The following is a 19,533-nucleotide window of genomic DNA, read 5'->3' as shown; positions in this document are numbered from 1 at the left end:
TCATATCCATTCTGTTAGCCTGTGTCTTTTTATAGGTGAATTGAGTCCAATGACATTAAGGGTTATTAATGACCAGTGATTGTTAATTCCTGTTATCTTTTGGTGGTAGTGTGTGTGTATTTCTCTTCTTCAGGATTTACTGCTGTGAGGTTATCTATTGCCTATGTTTTTGTGGATGTATCTGACTTCCTTAGGTTGGAATTTTTCTTCTAGTGCTTTCTGTAGGGTTGGATTTGTGGATAGGTATTGTTTAAATCTGGTTTTGTCTTGGAATGTCTTCTATGGTGATTGAAAGTTTTGCTGGGTATATTAGTCTAGGGTGGCATCCATGGTCTGTTAGTGTCTGTATTATATCTAACCAGGACCTTCTGGCTTTCATGAGAAGTCAGCTGCTATTCTAATGGGTATGCCTTTATAAGTCACTTGATCTTTTTCTTTTGCTGCTCTTAATATTCTTTCTTTATTCTGCATCTTTAATGGTTTAATTATGTTTAATGTTTAATTTTTGTATTTATATAAATATTATATATAAATAAATAGTTTAATAATGTTTAATTATGTAGTAAGGGGACTTTTTGGGGGGGTCTAGTCTATGTGGTGTTTTATAAGGTTCTTATATCTTCATAGGTATTTCCTTCTTTAAGTTGGGAAAGTTTTCTTCCATGATTTTGTTGAATATATTTTCTGTGCCTTTGAGTTGGTATTCTTCTCCTTCTTCTTTCCTTATTATTCTTAGGTTTGGCCTTTTCATGGTGTCCCAGATTTCCTGGACATTGTGTTATGACTTTGTTGGCTTCAGTGTTTTCCTTGACTGATTAATCTATTTGGTCTATTGTATCCTCTACACTAGAGATTCTGTCTTCTATCTCTTGTAGTCTAGTAGGTTATGCTTGCATCTGTGTTTCCTGTTCATTTACTCATATTTTCTATTACCAGCAATTCTTCTGTTTATGTCTTCTTCATTGCATCTATTTTAATTTTCAGATTTTGAACTGTTTCCTTCACATATTTAATTGCTTTTTCGTGGTTTTCTTTGCTTTCTTTAAGGGATTTATTGATTTCTTCCCATTTTTGTTTGTCTTTTCTAAGTTTATTTAATGGAAATTTTCATTTTTTCTTGAAAGGCCTCTAGCATTCTCATGAAGCTATTTTTAAGGTCACTTTCTTCTGCTTCTTCTACATTGTGATGTTCAGGTCTTGAAGCTATTGTATATTTAATTATTGCCCTGATTTCATTTCACATTATTACTTTCTGCTGTATAGAGTTATAACTGGACTTAATTATTTGTTGTCCTGAAATTGTACTACAATCATTTATTAGCTTTAATTGATTTTTTCTAATCTGAATTACATGTGATTTTCTACATATTTTATAACATTTCTTCATAAATATCATTGTATTTTATCCTTTCTAATTTGGATTTCCTTATTTCATTTATTAGTTTAATTTTTAAGATGATTTCTAGTGTTACATCAAATAGTTCAAAAGTACCTGCTCTTAGATTTTATTTCCATACTAAATTTATACTAAACTTTTGATCTTTTGTAACACAATGTATCTTATATTTTTGATGTTCCTAGATGTTCTTTGTGGTACATTCCTTGTCTTCTAGCCGTACTTTCTAAGTATTCATACCATTAATGTTTATATCAACAATTGTCAACTGCTTTTCTGTGTCAACTACAATGACCATATCCCTTGTTTGTTTTGTTCTAATAATGAGATATGTTTTTCCAATCTTAGGTGGTCTTTTAGTAAAAAACTCAAAGCCAGATATCAGGGTGAAAGCTGAAAGATCAGAGAAGCAGAACAGCTTCTTACCTCTATGAAATCCTCAGTCTAAAGAGAGTGAGTTCCTGTTTCCTCCTGCCTTATATACCTTTCTCTAAGCTGCCATATTACTTCCTGAGATTAAAAGCATGAGTGATTTACAAGCAAAAGCATGAGATCTCAAGTACTAATATTAAAGGTGTGTGCAACCACTGCCTGACCTCTATGTCTAATCTAGTGGTTGGCTCTCTCCTCTGATCCTCAGGCAAGTTTTATTAGGGTATACAATATGTCACCACATTTCCCCTTTTTGTCTAAAATAATAAAAGAAGGATTAACCAATATAAGAGAAACTATATAAGTACAATAAGTATATACAATATATACAGTCAATATATCTTAACAATGTTTAATCCATAAACATTCGACAAATTCAGATAAAATACTACATTATCTATCCTGTATTGGAGAGTGCAAAATGTTATACCTATACACTTTCTATCCTAACATGTATTACCAACCAAAAACTATCTTTTGAAGCCTTTCAAACTTACACACTTTACACCTCTTTAGTGAGTTTCTGTTCTGAATTTGTTAACAAAGAAAACTATAATTATCTAACCTTCCACCCCCCTCAGAGACCTGAGAAGGAAATGATAACTGAGTAAGGAGGAAGTACAAACAAGCAACTTCCAAAAAATGTGAGACATGACAGAAACAGCTGGCTGCCTGGACAGTCACCCAAGATTTCTCTGCAACGTTGGGGCATCCATCATTGGCCTACAGGCCTAGCATATTTGACAGACTCATTTGTGAAGCAGAATTTTCTCTGAAGTAGATTAGTGCTGCCAGTAGGAGACATGTCTCATAGTCATAAGAAAAATCTATATTATTAAAACATCCTTTTTTATTTTATATTTTATAATTTAAATTAATTTTACATATCAGCCACGGATTCCCTTGTTCTCCCCCCTCCACCCAACCCCATCCCCGGCCTTTCCCCCAGCCCACCCCCCCCCCATTCCCATCTCCTCCAGGGCAAAGACTCCCCTGGGGATTGAGTTCAACCTGGTAGATTCAGTCCAGGAAAGTCCAGTCCTCTCCTCCCAGGCTGAACATCTTAAATGTATATTCTATAGATCTCTGAATTGTTTGAAGATGACCCATATATCTAAGATATATCTCTGTTTGACCTTGAAAATATACCTAATATGACTTATGACTAACTAATAACTTACATTTCTTTATATCCCAATCAGTTGAAAATTATAACTTTCAAGGACTAAAAACTTATATTACATAGTTAAATGAGCTATATAGGTACAATACCTTGAACAAGCTTATAAATATATGTACAGTATTTTATAACAAAATCAATCTCAAATTTGTATCAATATACATAATTTGTATACAATATACAAAAATTCAATCTAAAGTAAAATATTTAAAATAAGTTGCTTTTTAAAAGTAGATTCAATAATCTATCTTTTTATCCTATCATATCCCTGTCCTTTTTTTCAGAGTAGATTCAATAATATACCCTTTATCCATCATTTTTACACCTTTTTTTGAGAGTAGATTCAATAATCTACCTTTTATCTTATTATATCTATATCTTCTTTTTTTCCTTTCTTTTTTTCAAACAAGGACTCTATATCTAATTTCCTTTGTTTATATTTTCTGACCATGAACAATTAACAACTTGTAACCAACCATAATAAACAATGACAATTATCTATAACCCATTGAACGACCAAAAACCACCCACCCCACCTCTTGGGAATGTGCACATTGTATTCTTAAAATTTGTATTCCTACTGTTGGGGGGGGCATCTTTAGGGAATTCTGGGAAAAAATTGGGGTTAATTGTTAAATCCTGGGAGAGGTAGCTGTATCATTTGTTGTCCAGCCTCTTCATAATGGGAAAGTACAGGGATTGTCTCAAGTCCTTTCTTGTCTAGTCTTTGAGGCTAGATCATCTCAACTAGCCATCTCAAAATTGCCCTGAGCAGTTTGTAGATGATCTTTGGGTAGTGTTTGTCAGCTTAATGTCATTATCATAGTCCATGTGGAATCATCGTTTTGGGGTCCTATCATCCATACTTCAGAGATCACATTAGGTCAGATCATTGCTTTTCTTGGTAATTTTTTCCAGGTAGTTCTCCATTTTCTTTGGATGCTTATTTGTCCAAAAGTCTTTTAATTCCTCAAGATGGTTGTTTTTGTTATCCTGAAATGACAAAAAACAGCACCCTTCCCCAACCCTAACTTTGGGGAGTTTCCAATCTAATCTACATCAATTTTGATTAATGGTTTTTCCTGAATTTTTTATTTTTTTCTATAGCTGTTCTATCATCTATCGTATGTTTTATTTTTTTTACAATAGGCATTAGGTTTGTCAATTGCTCTGGGAAGGAGTTTTCTCCACAATTACAGGAAAGGACTGAATGGACTTTGATGTGGGGGACAAGAGAGAGGCCCTTCAGGGAATTTCCCGATGGCAAAGGCAATGATTACTTTGTCCCTTGTTGATCTCCATTTGTTAGTCCAATGTCTGCTCTTGCCACATCATCTGCATAATCAAGAAGCAAAGGATGCTCTGTTGGGATTATTCCTTGAGAAAACTATTTCTAGAAATGTCCTGTTTATAGTTCCTTTTTAGGTGATCTTGTTTAATGCAATTAAAACATCTGACATTACTGGTTTTCTTCAAACCTCTGGAAATATCATCACGGTCATGAGATTCAATAGTAATTGAATCTTGGATCCATTCCTCCAAGGATGCTGATCTTGCCTTTAATGGCCTAATATCTTTTGTATTGTGTTTTAGCATTTTCAAAAGTCAGAGATTCAATTACTCTCTGTCTGGCTTCTGAAAATGGTATCATTCTATTCACTTATGAAGTCAGTCTTCATGAGAAATCATTGAAGGTCTTTTGGGTCCTATATAACTGGAAAATGACTCAATTTTCTTTCCTACTTCTTCAATTCAGTCCCAAGCATTTAAGGCTGCCATTCAACATAAAGCCAGGATGTGGTCATCATATAGAGATTGTCTTTCCACATTAGGATAATCTCCCTCTCCAAGAAGTTGACCTTTTGAGATTTCCATACTTCTCACATACTTCATTGTTCAATGATCTTAGCCTCATCCTTATCCAAATCCTCCATTGTAATTGTGGACCAGCCTCTAAGACAGCTGTAACCAAATCTCTTCAGTGTTGAGGGATAATTCTATTACATGTTGACCATAAGTTTAACATTTGCTTCACAAATGGGGAATGCACACCATATGAGACTATAGCTTCTTTGAATCTCCTCATCTCTAACATTTTCACAGAAGTCCAGTTAGCTTGTACACAGCCTTAAACATTTGGCAGTTGCTGTAAGGTTACTGAATAAATTAAGGTTGGCTGTTTGAAAGGGTTAGGCTGTTTCTCTGTAACTGTATAATGCAATGCTGAGGTTGGTTCACCTTTAAATTCCTCCTTCTGAGTCTGAATTTCTCTATGATCTGTTTTAACAAGTTTTTCTAAAATTTTTATCTTGGACTCACATTAACCAACTTTTTAAATTATAAAACAGAAATGATCAAACAAATAATATATATCATCGACATTACATAAATCCCATTTTAATTATCCTCTCATTTAATTGTTCCACTTTCAGACTATCAATTGTATTATCAAACAGATACCAAATTCTCTCCATTGTAAAAACATTTCCCATTTTTTAATATGGGAAAAAATCTCTTTTAAATAATTTCTCCCTTTAAGAAATCCTAATTGTCTCACCAATTCTGCCAACAATGATGATTCAGATGTGTGGCTGATTGCTTCTATGTAGAACAGAAGAAGCACGAGTGGGTTTCAAGATAGCTACCTAGTGTGGTAGCTGCCTGAGATAGGGATCCAGGGAGAGCCCACAACCCACCAGGAGAGAAGCCAAAGAGTCAGCCATCTGCATGAGGGAACTCAAGAAAGTGGCTAACTCCTATGGTTTTTGGAGCCCAAAAAAACTTAAGGAGTTTCCTCCAGAGAGGCTGCAACAAAAACTTAGCCAGCAGGTTAGGTACTCCAGCCCACATGGGGTGGTGACTCTGGCTGCATGCATCTCTGACCTAACCAGGGCCTACAAGGCCATAGGCAAGTGGCTTTTTTTTTTAATTTATACTCTACAAGTTAGATGCCTGATATTGTTCAAAACTTAGATGGTCTTTTAATAAAAAGCCCAAAGCCAGATATCAGGGTGTAAGCTGAAATATAGAAAAGCTAAACAGCCAGTCACTAGTTCTTATCTCTACGAAATCCTCAGTCTAAAGAGAATGAGTTCCTGCTTCTTCACACCTTATATACCTTTTTCTGGCCTGCCATATCACTTCCTGGGGTTAAAGGTGTGTGTGCTTCCCAAGCAAAGGCATGAGATTTCAAGTGATAGTATTAAAGGTGTGTACTACCTCTGTCTGGCTCTGTTTCTAATCTAGTGGCTGGCTCTGTCCTCTGATCATCAGGCAAGCTTTATTAGACTACATGGTGACTGTTGTTGTTTTTTTTTCAGTAACCATAGAATTTGGGGGTAATTATCACTTGGTCATAGTTTGTAGTCCTTAAAGTATTTTACACTGTGCCATTTTCATATCTTTTTGTTATTCATTTTTAGTTCCCCCATAGTTTTAGATATTATCCTTCAGAGAATAAATTCAAATAATCAATAAAATTATGGATGCCATTTTCCAACTGGAAGGACAAATAATATCACAATGAGATTTGACACTAAAGTAGTAATTGCAGAACCTTTTCAAAGTAAAAAACTGCTGGTGATAATGGAATGAGAAGGACACTAAATATAATGTTGATGAGAGTGTTGATTATTACAGTCATTGTGGAAAACAATGTCAGGCGTCCTCTAAATATCTCTCTCTGTATATAATGGGACCCAAATGCTTACGTCTGAGCTTACATCCGAAGAATATAAGTGTATGTAAAAGGCACCTGCACCTTCATGTGTGTTTCCTACTGTATTTCTCAAATCGATGAGAAAATCAGTCTAGAAGTCATCAATGGATGGATCGATGGATAAGAAATGTGGGATACACTGCAAAGATTGTTAGTTTTTTAAAGTAAGAGGAAATCTAGTTATTAATGTGCTAAAAAAAAGAATGGGTTTATTTAACTCAAGTACAAAGGATCTCGTTACTGACCCATCTTAGTTTAATATAGACTTCCCAGACATAGAGTCAAATGTCCTCCACTGTTCTTCAACATATAGAGACGTGGGCCTTCATTTCTATGTATGAATCTGCATATCTGAAGATTAGGTCTACCACAATTCTTCAAATGATTTTGATGGGAGAAAATAATTAATGAAAAAAAATGTTTTATTTATGTTTTTAGGGCATAAAAGTACAGAACTGTACACACTTATGTGCAGATAATCATATCAACACAAAAGTTAGGCTTGTGAGGAATTAGGGTGAAATCAAAAATTATAAAAATCTGTGCCATAGTCTTTGAAATTGTATGTTAATTTCCTCCTCTACATTCCAGCATTTTTGTTGGCAACAATATAAAACAAACATTTTTTAGAAGTCTTAATATAAAATAATTGCAAATAAATAAATGTTCATGTCAAGTTAACTAGACCTCAAGTCTATGTAGCTCGCTAAATTTCTATATAGTTAGAACAACCATAAGTAATGGGAGCTACAGAGTTTTACTTTAACTTTTACACTTTCAGTAACAAATATATAAAATTGTGTAAAATTGTAGAGCCATTGTAATCAGATGTGCTGGTAAAGAATTTATCAGATTATTACATCAAATTATTCTTAGGAAAACCACAATCAACAATCAGAATTTACACTTGAACATCTGGTAACAACTGTAAGTAATCTGTTTGCTGCTGGGACAGAGACAACAAGCACAACGCTGAGATATGCTCTCCTGCTCCTGCTGAAGCACCCACATGTCACAGGTGAGGACTCAGATAATAATGCACAGAGTTCCTATAAGATGCTGGAAAGTCTCTACTAGTGTCTGTGTGCCATTCTTAGAGAAGTCTCAGTCCTTCACCTTCTGTGCCATTCACTGGCTGTAAAGAACAGCATGACTAAGAGAAACAGGCTCTGATTATAGGAAAAGCAATCAAATTCTGGTCAGTGTGTAAGTGATCTGGAAGGTAAACTCCAACAGGCATGGCCAGGATATATTGTCCTGTGGAAACGTTATTTTATTCTTAAAAGTCATATCTTCACATCAGCTAAAACCTTTCAGTTTCCTATCCTCATTCTGATGAATCCCTCCCTTGTCTCTGTCTCCACTTCCCACTCAAGAGTCACACCAATATATTCATAATTATCTATTCTATCTCCCTTTCCTAACAAGATCTATCTGTCCTTCATAGTCCCTTACTTTACTTCTAACCATTATGGTTCTACAGATTGTAGCTTGGTTATCCTTGATTTAAAAGATAATATCCACATATAAGTTAATGCATACCATATTTGTCTGTCTAAGTCTGGATTACATCATTCAGGGTGATTTTTTCCTAGTCCCTTCTATTTACCTGAGAATTTCATGATTTTATTCTTTTTTTATGGCTGATTAACACTCCATTGTATAAATATACCCATTGAAAAAAGTCTATTCTCGCCGGGCGGTGGTGGCGCACGCCTTTAATCCCAGCACTCGGGAGGCAGAGCCAGGCAGATCTCTGTGAGTTCGAGGCCAGCCTGGGCTACCAAGTGAGCTCCAGGAAAGGCGCAAAGCTACGCAGAGAAACCCTGTCTCGAAAAACCAAAAAAAAAAAAAAAGAAAGAAAGAAAAAGAAAAAAGTCTATTCTCCTGTTTAGGGACATCTACTCTGTTTCCAATTTCTGGCTATTATGAATAAGGCAGCAATGAACATGGTTGAGCAAGTGTTTCTGTGACAGGCTGAAGCAGCTGTCAGGTGTAAGCCCAAGAGTGGTGCAGCTGTGTCTTGAGGTCGATTCTCTTCTTCCTGATGCACTGTCACACTGATATTCTAGTGGCTGTACAGGTTTGCACTCCCACCAACAATGCATAAGTGGCTTCTTGCACCACTTCTTTTCAGCATGAGCTGTCACTTTTTAAAAATTGATCTTCACCATTCTGAGGGGTGTAGGAGAAATCTCAAAGTAGTTTTGATTTGCATTTCCCTGATGACTAAGGTTTTTGAACATTTTTCTAAGTTTCTTTAAATTTTTCTCAGCAATTTGAGTTTAATCTCTTGAGAAGTCTCTGCTTAGATCTGTACCTCATTTATAAGTTGGGTTATTGGTTTTCTTCATATCGAATTTTTTAATTCTTTATATATTTTGAATCTTAGGCCTTTATTGGATGTGCAGTTGGGAAAAGTCTTTTCCCATTCTGTAGCCTGTTGTTTTGTCCTAATTATGTTGGTTTTTGCCGTGCAGAAGCTTTTCAGTTTCATGAGGTTCCAAAACGCTGCTGTTAATGAAGTGAGGGGTTAAGGGGAAGTGTGTGTGTGTGTGTGTGTGTGTGTGTGTGTGTGTGTGTGTGTGTGTGTGTGTGTGTGTGTTTAGTATGTATTTGTTTATGTAGATGATGTAGATGTAACTGAAATTTTCATCTCCTATATGGGAAAGTCATAAATGTTGTGCATATGGGGGCACATAAGAAACTCATTTTTAAAATATGAATACATTTCAGAAATAGCTAAAGAGGTTGAACTTGTTCATTACTGGGTGTAGGAACAAAAAAGAAGAATCTTTCAAATTGCAACACACATATTCATAAATACACATACATTAGAATGTGAGTGTAAAAGAATATTGTATTTGGATACAGATTTAGCATCTGACTTCTAATGTTCTTTACCACAGACTAAAGCATGTTGACTAATTATATTGTTTTATTTGATACTTTTAATTACTTATATCTTATATGCTGTTATGGCTACTAAATAATAAGTCTATGCTGATTTATAATATCAATATAGGATAATGGTATGAATCCACAGTACAGCGTTTCTTTATAAATATATGTATAACTACTTTTATTCCTGAATAAAAAATGCACATTTATAATTTTTTTGGACCACTTACATTATGTTGTGTATGACCTACCATTAAGTCAAACATATCACTTTTCTCCTACTCCTATATTTCTCACTGTGACCAACCAGCTAAAGTCCAGGAAGAGATTGATTGTGTGGTTGGCAGACACCGCAGCCCCTGCATGCAGGACAGGAGCCACATGCCCTACACAGATGCCATGATTCATGAGGTCCAGAGATTCATTGACCTCATCCCCACCAACCTGCCCCATGCCGTCACCTGTGACACTAAGTTCAGGAACTACCTTATCCCCAAGGTAAGCTTGTCTCCTCTCTGCTGCACGTCTGTGCTCCTGATATTCCCAGATCACAGTGCAGTTCCAGTCCTCTGTGTCACCTGGTGTTGCTGGTGGCTTATACTGGTTCACTATCAGGAGGACAAATCTTCTGCAGGTACAGAAATTTCTGGGTGAATATCTTTGTTATTAATTCTCTAGTGCCTCTACTATTCTTTCCATCTGCTTAATGGAAATAATTGATGCAATCATTTCATTGGTCTTACTTTTATCTAGACATGTGAATTTTGTTATTTCTAATGAGTTATCTTTTAATGTATGTGGAATTTGAAGTTGTTATGTGGACTAATACTTTTCTATGTACTCTTCATATTCCTGTGGTCATAGTTTCTCTTCATTTTGATGAATTGCAGCATGATGATGAATAGACCCAGGTGCAATGGACATCACTTATCTCCTTTCTGATTAGGATGAAGGATTGTAACTTTAATATCTCCCTATAAAGTTAGATGTTTTCAGAATACACTGATAGTTGTGTAGCTCAGATGAAAATTTTTGGCCTGATTGTCTTAATGGTATAAGAGATACTTTATTGTGGAGTCAATTATGTGTGAGCATGACCCAGGAACATAGAAATTTACTTTGAGATGACTTTTATTCACAAAAATCTGTACATTATTTTTAAGATTGTTCTGTGCACCCATTAAATGGTTTTATGTATTGTTTACCCTTTGATCACTGACTGTATATGTTATAAACACATATGTACATTGTATTTTCTCTATCTCACATTGCTTTGTGGCACAAATTCACAAAAAAGCCGCTTGCCTGTGGCCTTGTAGTCCCTAGCTCAGGCCCAAGCTGCACACAGCTGGTTGTGGTGGTACACTCAGGTAGGATTTGCTGAAGGAGGTGGAGGTAGGAGGATGCCAAGTTCAAGGCCAGCCTGGGAGGTTTTTTGAGGAGAAGCTGCAGCTGGGACCAGGCTGGGCCACAAAGGGTGACAGCAGGACCATGGAGGCTGCAGCTGCTGCTCTGAATTGCCAGCTGCTTCTCATTGTGTTGGTGACAGCAGGGATGCTGCTACTGGGGATGAAGGGTTTACCTCTGCTTGCTCAGAGAACAATTGCCAGGACCATTGTATTACAATGCATTGGCAAAGGTCGGTTTGGAGTTTGGTGAAGCAAGTGGCAGGGAGAAGAAATTGCTGTGAAAATATTCTCTTCTAGGGAAGAACATTTGTGTTTCTGAGAGGCAGAGATTTATCAGACTGTGATGTCACACCATGAAAACATCCTAGGATTTATAGCAGCAGACAACAAAGACAATGGCACATGGACTCAGCTGTGACTGGTGTCTGATTACCATGAGCATGGACCTCTTGATTACTTGAATAAATACACAGTTACAGTGCAAGGGATGTTCAAACTGACTCTGTCGACAGCAAGGTGTCTTGCCCATCTTCACGTGCAGATTATTAGTACCAGAGATTGGAAAGCAAAAAATATCTTGATCAAGAGGAATGGAACCTGTTGTATTGCAAACTAAGGACTGACTGTGAGACACGATATTGCCACAGATACAATTGATATCGCTCCAAACCACAGTGTAAACACCACCTGAAGATCAGCTTTGAACTACAAACTGCTTGGGACAATTTCAAGATGGCTAGCTGAGATCCCTGCAATGGCGATTCCATCAGGATGATGATAATACCACTAAGCTGACAAACACCACTCAGTGATCTTCTTTGGGCTACAAACTGCTCAAGACAAGTTTGAGATGGGTAGCTGAGATGAACTAGCCTCACAGACTACATGAGCAAGAGCTTGAGACAAGCCCTGCACTTTCCCATTATGCAGAGACTGGAAAAAAGATACAGCTAACTCTCCCAGGACTTGGCAACTAACCCAAAAACATTTTTTTCAGGATTGCCAAAACATGCCTTCACCCCAGACAGCAGGAAGTACTTTTAAGAACACAACGCCTATTTCTATTAATCTATAAGTAGCCATGTGGCTCATGGCTTACCAATATCTTTACATGTTGCTTCTCATCATGGTGGCTAGCAGCATCTACCTGCCCCAGCCTTCCACTTCCCATAATTCTCCTCCTTCTTTGTCCTGCCTATATTTCCTGCCTGGCTACTGGTCAATCAGTGTTTTATTTATTAATCACTCATCCACAGTACTTCCCCTTTTCTTTTTTCAAAAAAGAAGGTTTTAACTTTAACATAGTAAAATTACATATAACAAAACAATTATCAAGCAAGAATTACAGGTATAATATCTAATCTATTTATTATCTAGTCTATTTGTATTTGGCCATTAATGAAGATATCCTATTTATCATATTTGTGAGTCTAAGGTTTCATATCTAACTTATCTTTTATCTTAACTAAGGAAATTATAACTATCTAGTCTTCAACTACATCAAAGACCTCAGAAGGATATAATATGACCTAAGAAACGGGAGAAGGACACAAGCAACTTTTAGGAGTCTTGCGAGAGACAAAGACAGCTGGAAGCCTGGACAGTCATCCAAAGTTCATGTGTAAAGTTGAGGCATCTGTCCTTAGCCCACAGGCCTAGAGCCTCTCAATCACTTCTCTCTGTGTTCTGTAGAATGTTTGGCAGTTTCCTCTGTGAAGCAGGAACTTGAAGGACCATTTTGCCAAGCAAAGTTCAATGGTCACCTTCCTATGGGTCCTGCATGTCCAGTTGATATATTTTTTTCAAGCAGTCCAGGCAAGAACAGTTTCTTGTCCAAATGGCTATTTTTCCCAAGAAGAAGATAAACTCCATATAGAGTGTCTTCGATGCCCATCCTCCTCTCTGGAGTAAATCGGTGCTACCAGGAGCAGACATATCTCACTATCCAGAAAGTCTAAATTTTTAAAATATTTTAAATGCCATATTCTGTTGGTCTTTGAAGGGTTTGAAGATTACCTACCTAATTGAATTTTATCTATGTACACCTAGAAAACTAACATGACTATAAGTTTGACTATCATAGAAGCCTAATTATTAATCTGTATTTCTTAATTATCCATTACAATCTAAATGAGTTACATAAACATAATACCTCAAATGAGAATAGAAATACAGTATAACAAAATTAAGTTTAAACTTGTATCAATAAACTAAAATCTATAGCAATGTAAAACATTTTAAACATTTTAAAGTTGCTCTTTAAAAGTAGATTCAATAATCTACCCTTTCATCCTATTATATCTATATCATATCCCCCTTTCTTCTTTTAGAAAGATATTGTACTGATAAATTAACCTGTTTTAAATAAAAAAAAAAAAACATTGGTTTTTCTCTGTAACACACCAGAGGGTTCTTCTGATATGGGACAGAAGACTCTCTCAACCTTTTGTTTTAGTAATATGCTTAGGTTTAGAGAATGAGTGAGCCAATTCCATCTCCAAAGTCAGCTTGGTATATTTGGGAATTTGGGCATAGCTTCTCATACTACTTCCTGCTGGATGAGGGCACTATATTCTTATGGGGAGATAAAGAAAATTTTAGGATTATGGGGTAGTCCATGAAGCTGTATTGTCTGGGCCAGATGCCTTGAAACCATTCTGGATGTTGGATCATCTGGGCCATGGTGTCACTGGAGACCTTTCAGGGGGTCTTGGCTGGTCAACCCTGATGTATCTTAATCTGGAACAAATCCGTAGCCTCTTGCTTTCTGTGGAAACAAAAGAAGAGCTTCCTTTCCAAAGCAACATATCTTTAGATCTAAATTTTGAAGTCAAGGTATTTTTAAAATATACAAATTGGCTTAATTCAACAGGTTTACAATCAAATGTCTTTCTGCAGTTAAGAATATCAAAGACAACACAGTCCAGATTCTCTGTGTAATATCCATCTTTACATGGCTTATTTTTCATATTACTTTTACTTTCTCTTTAAAGACTTTATTTTCTAAAACTTTCTGTTTCTTTAATATAACTGTCTATATTACTTTTCTTTTCTCTTCCAAGCCTACGTACATTTTTACACATATTGTAAACTGTTCAGAGGTTTACCCCATTTGAATCTGTCTTATTGTGAATCTATTACTATAAATTGCAATGGTAAACTGCATTTGTAAGACTGAAATGGCCACTGTGGCTGCTGGCTCCGCCCACCCCCATCTTCCCAACATGGTGGTAGTACCTTTACTGCCAGCTCTGGGAGCCATCAACTCTCAGAAGCAGTGGGTCTATGCTTCTATCAAAACAGCGTGTAGCCCAGAAACCTCCTTTTTTTTTTTTTTTTTTTTTTTTTTTTGTACTAGCAAAGGCTATATCGACCACACACCATGTTGCATGGCTTACAGAAACCTCTGTGTAACTCGGTAGGAATAGGTCTAGGTCAAGCCTATATGCTGTGAACCTGCCATAGAGTAGCTGAAGCCCTCATGTTACATCATGTCGCCATCTACATGAGACGTGTTTCTGGCTCTTTTTACAACTGGTTATTAAGTATTTTCAGGTTTCAGGTGGAACCTTGAGACATTGGGCACCATTTGTAGCGGGCATTTTCGTGGTCCTGCCTGGTCCATGGTCAGGGCAAATCTCTCTCACCCGCCAGTCCCACGGCCTCTTGGACCCAAGCAAACACAAAGAGATTTATATTACATATAAACTGTACGGCTGTGGAAGGCTTCTTGCTATCTAGTTCTTATATCTTAAATTAACCCATTTCTATAAATCTATACCTTGCCACATGGCTCAAGGCTTACCAGTATCTTACATCATGCTTTTCAAGGCCTTCCACTTCCCAGCCTTCTCCTCTCTCTTTGTCCTGCCTATACTTCCTGCCCAGCCACTGGCCAATCAGTGTTTTATTTATTAATCAATCATAGCAACACATTCACAGTATACAGAACATTCCTCGGCTAGGATAAGTGATTTCTTTGAGCAGACTGGAGCCACTGATAGGATAAGAAGGAAACAATGATATTGCCATTATTGTTCTGGTAGATTTAAGACTTTCTGGGCCAAGGGGATTGTGCTGTCCCTTCAGAAACTCTGCCATTGTAGCAGAGAAGCAGTCATGGGCAGCGTGAAAACATTTGGTTATGAATATAATATGTTCAATACCTATTAACACGAACTCTTAATTTTCACACAATTTACATATGTCAATAATATTCTTCTTAGCTTTAAAACTTTAAACATAATGAGTTAAGCTACATTATAATATGTGGGTCATCCTTGTAAGAGCTTTGTAAAGCACATTCCTAAAAACTTTGAAAGGATATGAGGTTAGTTTGTGTACTAGTTAAAGAGAACTTGCCAGCACCAGCTCCCAGCAGTTTCTATGTATCTTCAGAAGATTTGTTGATTTAACTGCCAACAGATCATCTTACCCTCATTTTATTTTGTTAAATTTTATTTTTTTTGCCCTCTCCTTCCCATTCCATTCCTTCCTTTCCTTCTCCCAAAGAGTCCTTATCCTGGTTTTCTGGCACATATACAAATATGTATTTCTGTCTTTGTGTCTGTGCATTCATATAGATAGATCGATTACATGCAAGACTACATACCTCTACTCTGGCACATATCCCTGCATTTACTTCCTTATATAAATACAGAGATAAATAGATTCTGTAAATGGAAAAAAGGAGTGGCATTTGTCTTTACAAATCTTCCCTATTGTACTCAATGAACTGACTCCCATTCTATTAAAAAAACTCAATGAATTATTCCATCTGGAACCTGACTCATATGAATGCTATGTAGATAGATGTGATAAGCTAGAGCAGCCAGTAGTCAGAGAAGCATGAGTCCAATCTGAAGGAAAGGAAGAAGAGCCTAGGAAGGTTTATTCCAAGTACTCATGTGAACTACCACTGGATGAAACTTTAGCCACACCACTGTGCCTTGCCTCGACCTCCTCCATGCTGATTACCTGCTCTGTGTGTTGAAATATCCCTGATGATCTTTGTACTTAAACTTCACTATGGAGCAGAGAATTAACTAGGTTATTTTCTTAATGTGTTTTAGCTCTATGATTTCTTTGTAACTCAATTTCTCTCTGTGGGTTGTTATAGGGAACAACGGTGATAACATCACTGTCATCAGTGCTGCATGACAGCAAGGAATTCCCCAACCCAGAGGTATTTGACCCTGGACACTTTCTAGATGGGAATGGAAACTTTAAGAAAAGTGACTACTTCATGCCTTTCTCAACAGGTAATAGAAACTCATTTCCATGGCTCCAGTGGCATGAGAATCTGTGGAGACTTACACAGTGGCTGCTGTGGAATGTCTTTCTGTATGCTGTGAATGTGTGTTGTTCTGAATGGTTGATAAATAAAATGCTGATTGGCCAGTAGCCAGTCAGGAAGTATAAGCAGACAAGGAGAATTCTGGGAAGAGGAAAGCTGAGTCAAAAGTCTCCAGCTATACACAGAGGAATCAAGATGACAAGGCAGAACTGAGAAAAGGGACCAAGTCGCATGGCAAAACACAGATAAGAATTATGGGTTAATTTAAGATATGAGAGCTAGCTACAAGAAGTCTGCTGTGGCCCTAGTTTGAAAATAACATAAGCCTCTGTGTGTATATTTGGGTCTGAGCAGCTTTGAGATCAGGCAGGACACAGGAAACCTTCCAACTACAAGGGACACCCTGATGGCCAGTAGATTTGTAATGATCAGGAGTATGACTCTCAGTGTCCATGCACTGTCGTGATAAAGATATTTCTTCCCTGTCAGGCTATGAAACTGAGTCTTTGTTCATCCATTGTTCAAAACTGAAAAAGCTAAAGAGTAGAGTGTGTTTAATCTCCCTTTAGCTACATCACAGAAGTACCAAAGAAAGAAAACTTCATTTACACTTCTCTCACCATGAAAATGGAGATATCATAACTTACATTCAGGTCTTTTTTGCTGTGTCACTCACCTCCATGGTCAAGTCTGCAATTACAAGTCTCCAAAAATACATAAAATTATCAAAGAACCGTAAGTGCACTTGGTAAACACATGAATGAACAATACCTGTCATATTTCAGTTTGACTAGGGCAATGAGAAAGACCAACAGATGTCTGGGTTTTGGGAGTAAATCAGGATATATCTATATATATCAAACCTTATATATTAAGGCAAAAATAGAGCAACATTCTAGTAAATGACTTCCTAGCTGCCTCAAAAGGAATTAGAAATGGAGAATTAGAAGAAATCATGTATCCTTAAAAGAAGTTCATGAACCATTAGATCAGAGCATTTTTACTCAGTTCAGAATTCCAAGAACTTCAAGATCATCATGAGATGATGGAGACATTGTAGATGTGGCAGTACATTCTACAAAAATTATTGGAAACTCCATTGCTTCTCATTCATGATGAGAACAATGGATATTGAGTTCATACCTGCAGTATGTATGCTGCATTTGGATATGCAGTTTCTGTCCCTGGCTTTTTTATTTGTGATAATGAACACATAATCCCTCTTCCTCAGTCTCCTAGGCATTCTGATTACACATGTGAATAACCACAACTAATTTTTACCTTATTAGTGTCAGTTCATGCAGCCATCCATCTACACACCCACTCAATAACATACCCTTCATTAATAGTCTCCTATGTCAGGTACAAGTACAATGATGCTCACATTTACATATGAGAATAGTAATCTTCCTTGACTTTCTTCCCCCTAGGAAAACGGATTTGTGCAGGAGAGGGCCTGGCACGCATGGAGCTGTTTCTATTCCTGACCACCATTTTACAGAACTTTAAGCTGAAATCACTGCTTCACACTAAGGACATCAGTATTACCCCAGTGGCCAGTGGATTAGCCTCTCTGCCACCCCCTTACAAGATCTGCTTCATTCCTGTCTAAAGAAGATCAGACTTTCTGGCTCAGGCTGTATTGTTTTCTGCAATCACCTCTACACCTTCATCCACCTCCTTCTGATCAGGGACAAGGAGTCTTTCCTTCCCTTTCATGTATTCTGTCAAGACTCAGGAAACACCTGTCAACCATTTTGCAATTTCTGGAGTCACTGCACAAATATATTGCTATTTTCTATTCTCTGCAACAGTGTTATTATCCCTTGTGCTAATGTGTATCTGGTCTTGAGTTAAACTAGAACTTCACTGTAAAATAACTAATATAGTAAGATAATTCATGGTCATTTTTCTTCTGCATGTTTTCAATAATAAATATATTTGATTTGCATACCTGTTATTAGACTTGCTTACAATTCAGGTAAAAAATGAAAGTAAACAGAGTTGCCAACACATCATGCTGGTCTACATGTCGTGAAGCATAGAGAATTCAAGCTAGGGTACTAGAGAGATATTTCATTCAGTAAAGTACTTGCCACACAAACCTGAAGATCTAAATCCAGTCTGTGGTATGTATATAATGACCAGGCATTGTGGCGTGTGCTTGTTATACTAACACTGAGAAGATAGAACAGGAGATCCTGAGAGCTTGCTGGACACCCAACCCAGCCTAATTAGTGAGACATGTGTCCTGGTGGGAAACACTATCTCAAAAAACAAGCTGGTCATCTCCTAAGAAATAATACCCAAGGTCCACCTCTGACTTCCACATACGTGTATGTATATGTACATACATTCTCTCACATACATGCAATGGATTATGTACATACATTTACATACCCACATTCACATATGTATAACAGAAGGTGAAGAGGAAGGTGGTACCAAAGCTTTTTGGCTGAGCATCACTTAAAGTCACTGGAAGTATTTGTGTTTGAAACAAATAAACAGTGTCCAGGAATAGCTCCACCCTGTAGAGGACAAGTCACAGGGACAAATACACATGCAGGGTCAGATCATGCCCTGCTTTGTTGCTATTGTCAATAAAAGGTAAAATTTTAAACATGCTTTTGATTTGATGTTCTCGGGTTAGACCTAAGCATGCATTTTGATTTTCTATTGCTAATCATATGCTCTATATGTGTCTTTTCTCTTCCCAAAAGAATTTTGGTGCCAGGAAAGGTCACATTTCTATAATTTCTAGATGCTACATTCCCTTCCCACTGCATTACAAATAATCAACTGAGAAGTAACATTATTGCTTATCTCCTTCTGTCTTAGTCTCAAAGGAGCTACTTTGTCTGGCATTGCTAAGTTCTTACCTTGGGGCCTAGTACAGAGATGTTTGCACATGCATTAGTGCATAAGAATATATTCAGACATGTTATTCAATCTATATACAGATTCGTGTGGTACAAAATGTGGCTCTTTAAAAATGAGCTAAAATTTCTATTCTATAAAGTTGTGTATTTTTCTAGTAAAGATATACTACACACTTTACTCCACTATTCTCAGGCCTCTAAACTTAGATTCAGACATGCCATCTGTTTTCCTGAATATTCCTAATGCAGTCAGATTACAGGGGAAAATCTCAGTTCTAAGACCAGGTGAACCAATTGCTTTGATAAATTATCTCTCATC

At 36.9% G+C, this 19,533-nt stretch overlaps 1 pseudogene across 1 annotated transcript in view; it reads left to right on the top strand.

Annotated features, from left to right (window-relative positions):
- Window positions 1-18,283, top strand: part of LOC102908747 (cytochrome P450 2C27-like) — a 31,482-nt pseudogene extending 13,199 nt beyond the window's left edge. The window contains exons 6-9 of the transcript XR_013048350.1: window positions 7,603-7,744; window positions 9,938-10,125; window positions 16,156-16,297; window positions 17,763-18,283. The product of XR_013048350.1 is annotated as a cytochrome P450 2C27-like (transcript). The remainder of the gene's footprint in view (window positions 1-7,602; window positions 7,745-9,937; window positions 10,126-16,155; window positions 16,298-17,762) is intronic.
- Window positions 18,284-19,533: the final 1,250 nt, after the last annotated feature.

This window comes from Peromyscus maniculatus, chromosome 1 (assembly GCF_049852395.1).
Source record: "Peromyscus maniculatus bairdii isolate BWxNUB_F1_BW_parent chromosome 1, HU_Pman_BW_mat_3.1, whole genome shotgun sequence".
NCBI classification, from domain to species: domain Eukaryota; kingdom Metazoa; phylum Chordata; class Mammalia; order Rodentia; family Cricetidae; genus Peromyscus; species Peromyscus maniculatus.
Note: the sequence above shows the minus strand (reverse complement) of the source record. Positions and strands in the feature narration are given on the sequence as shown.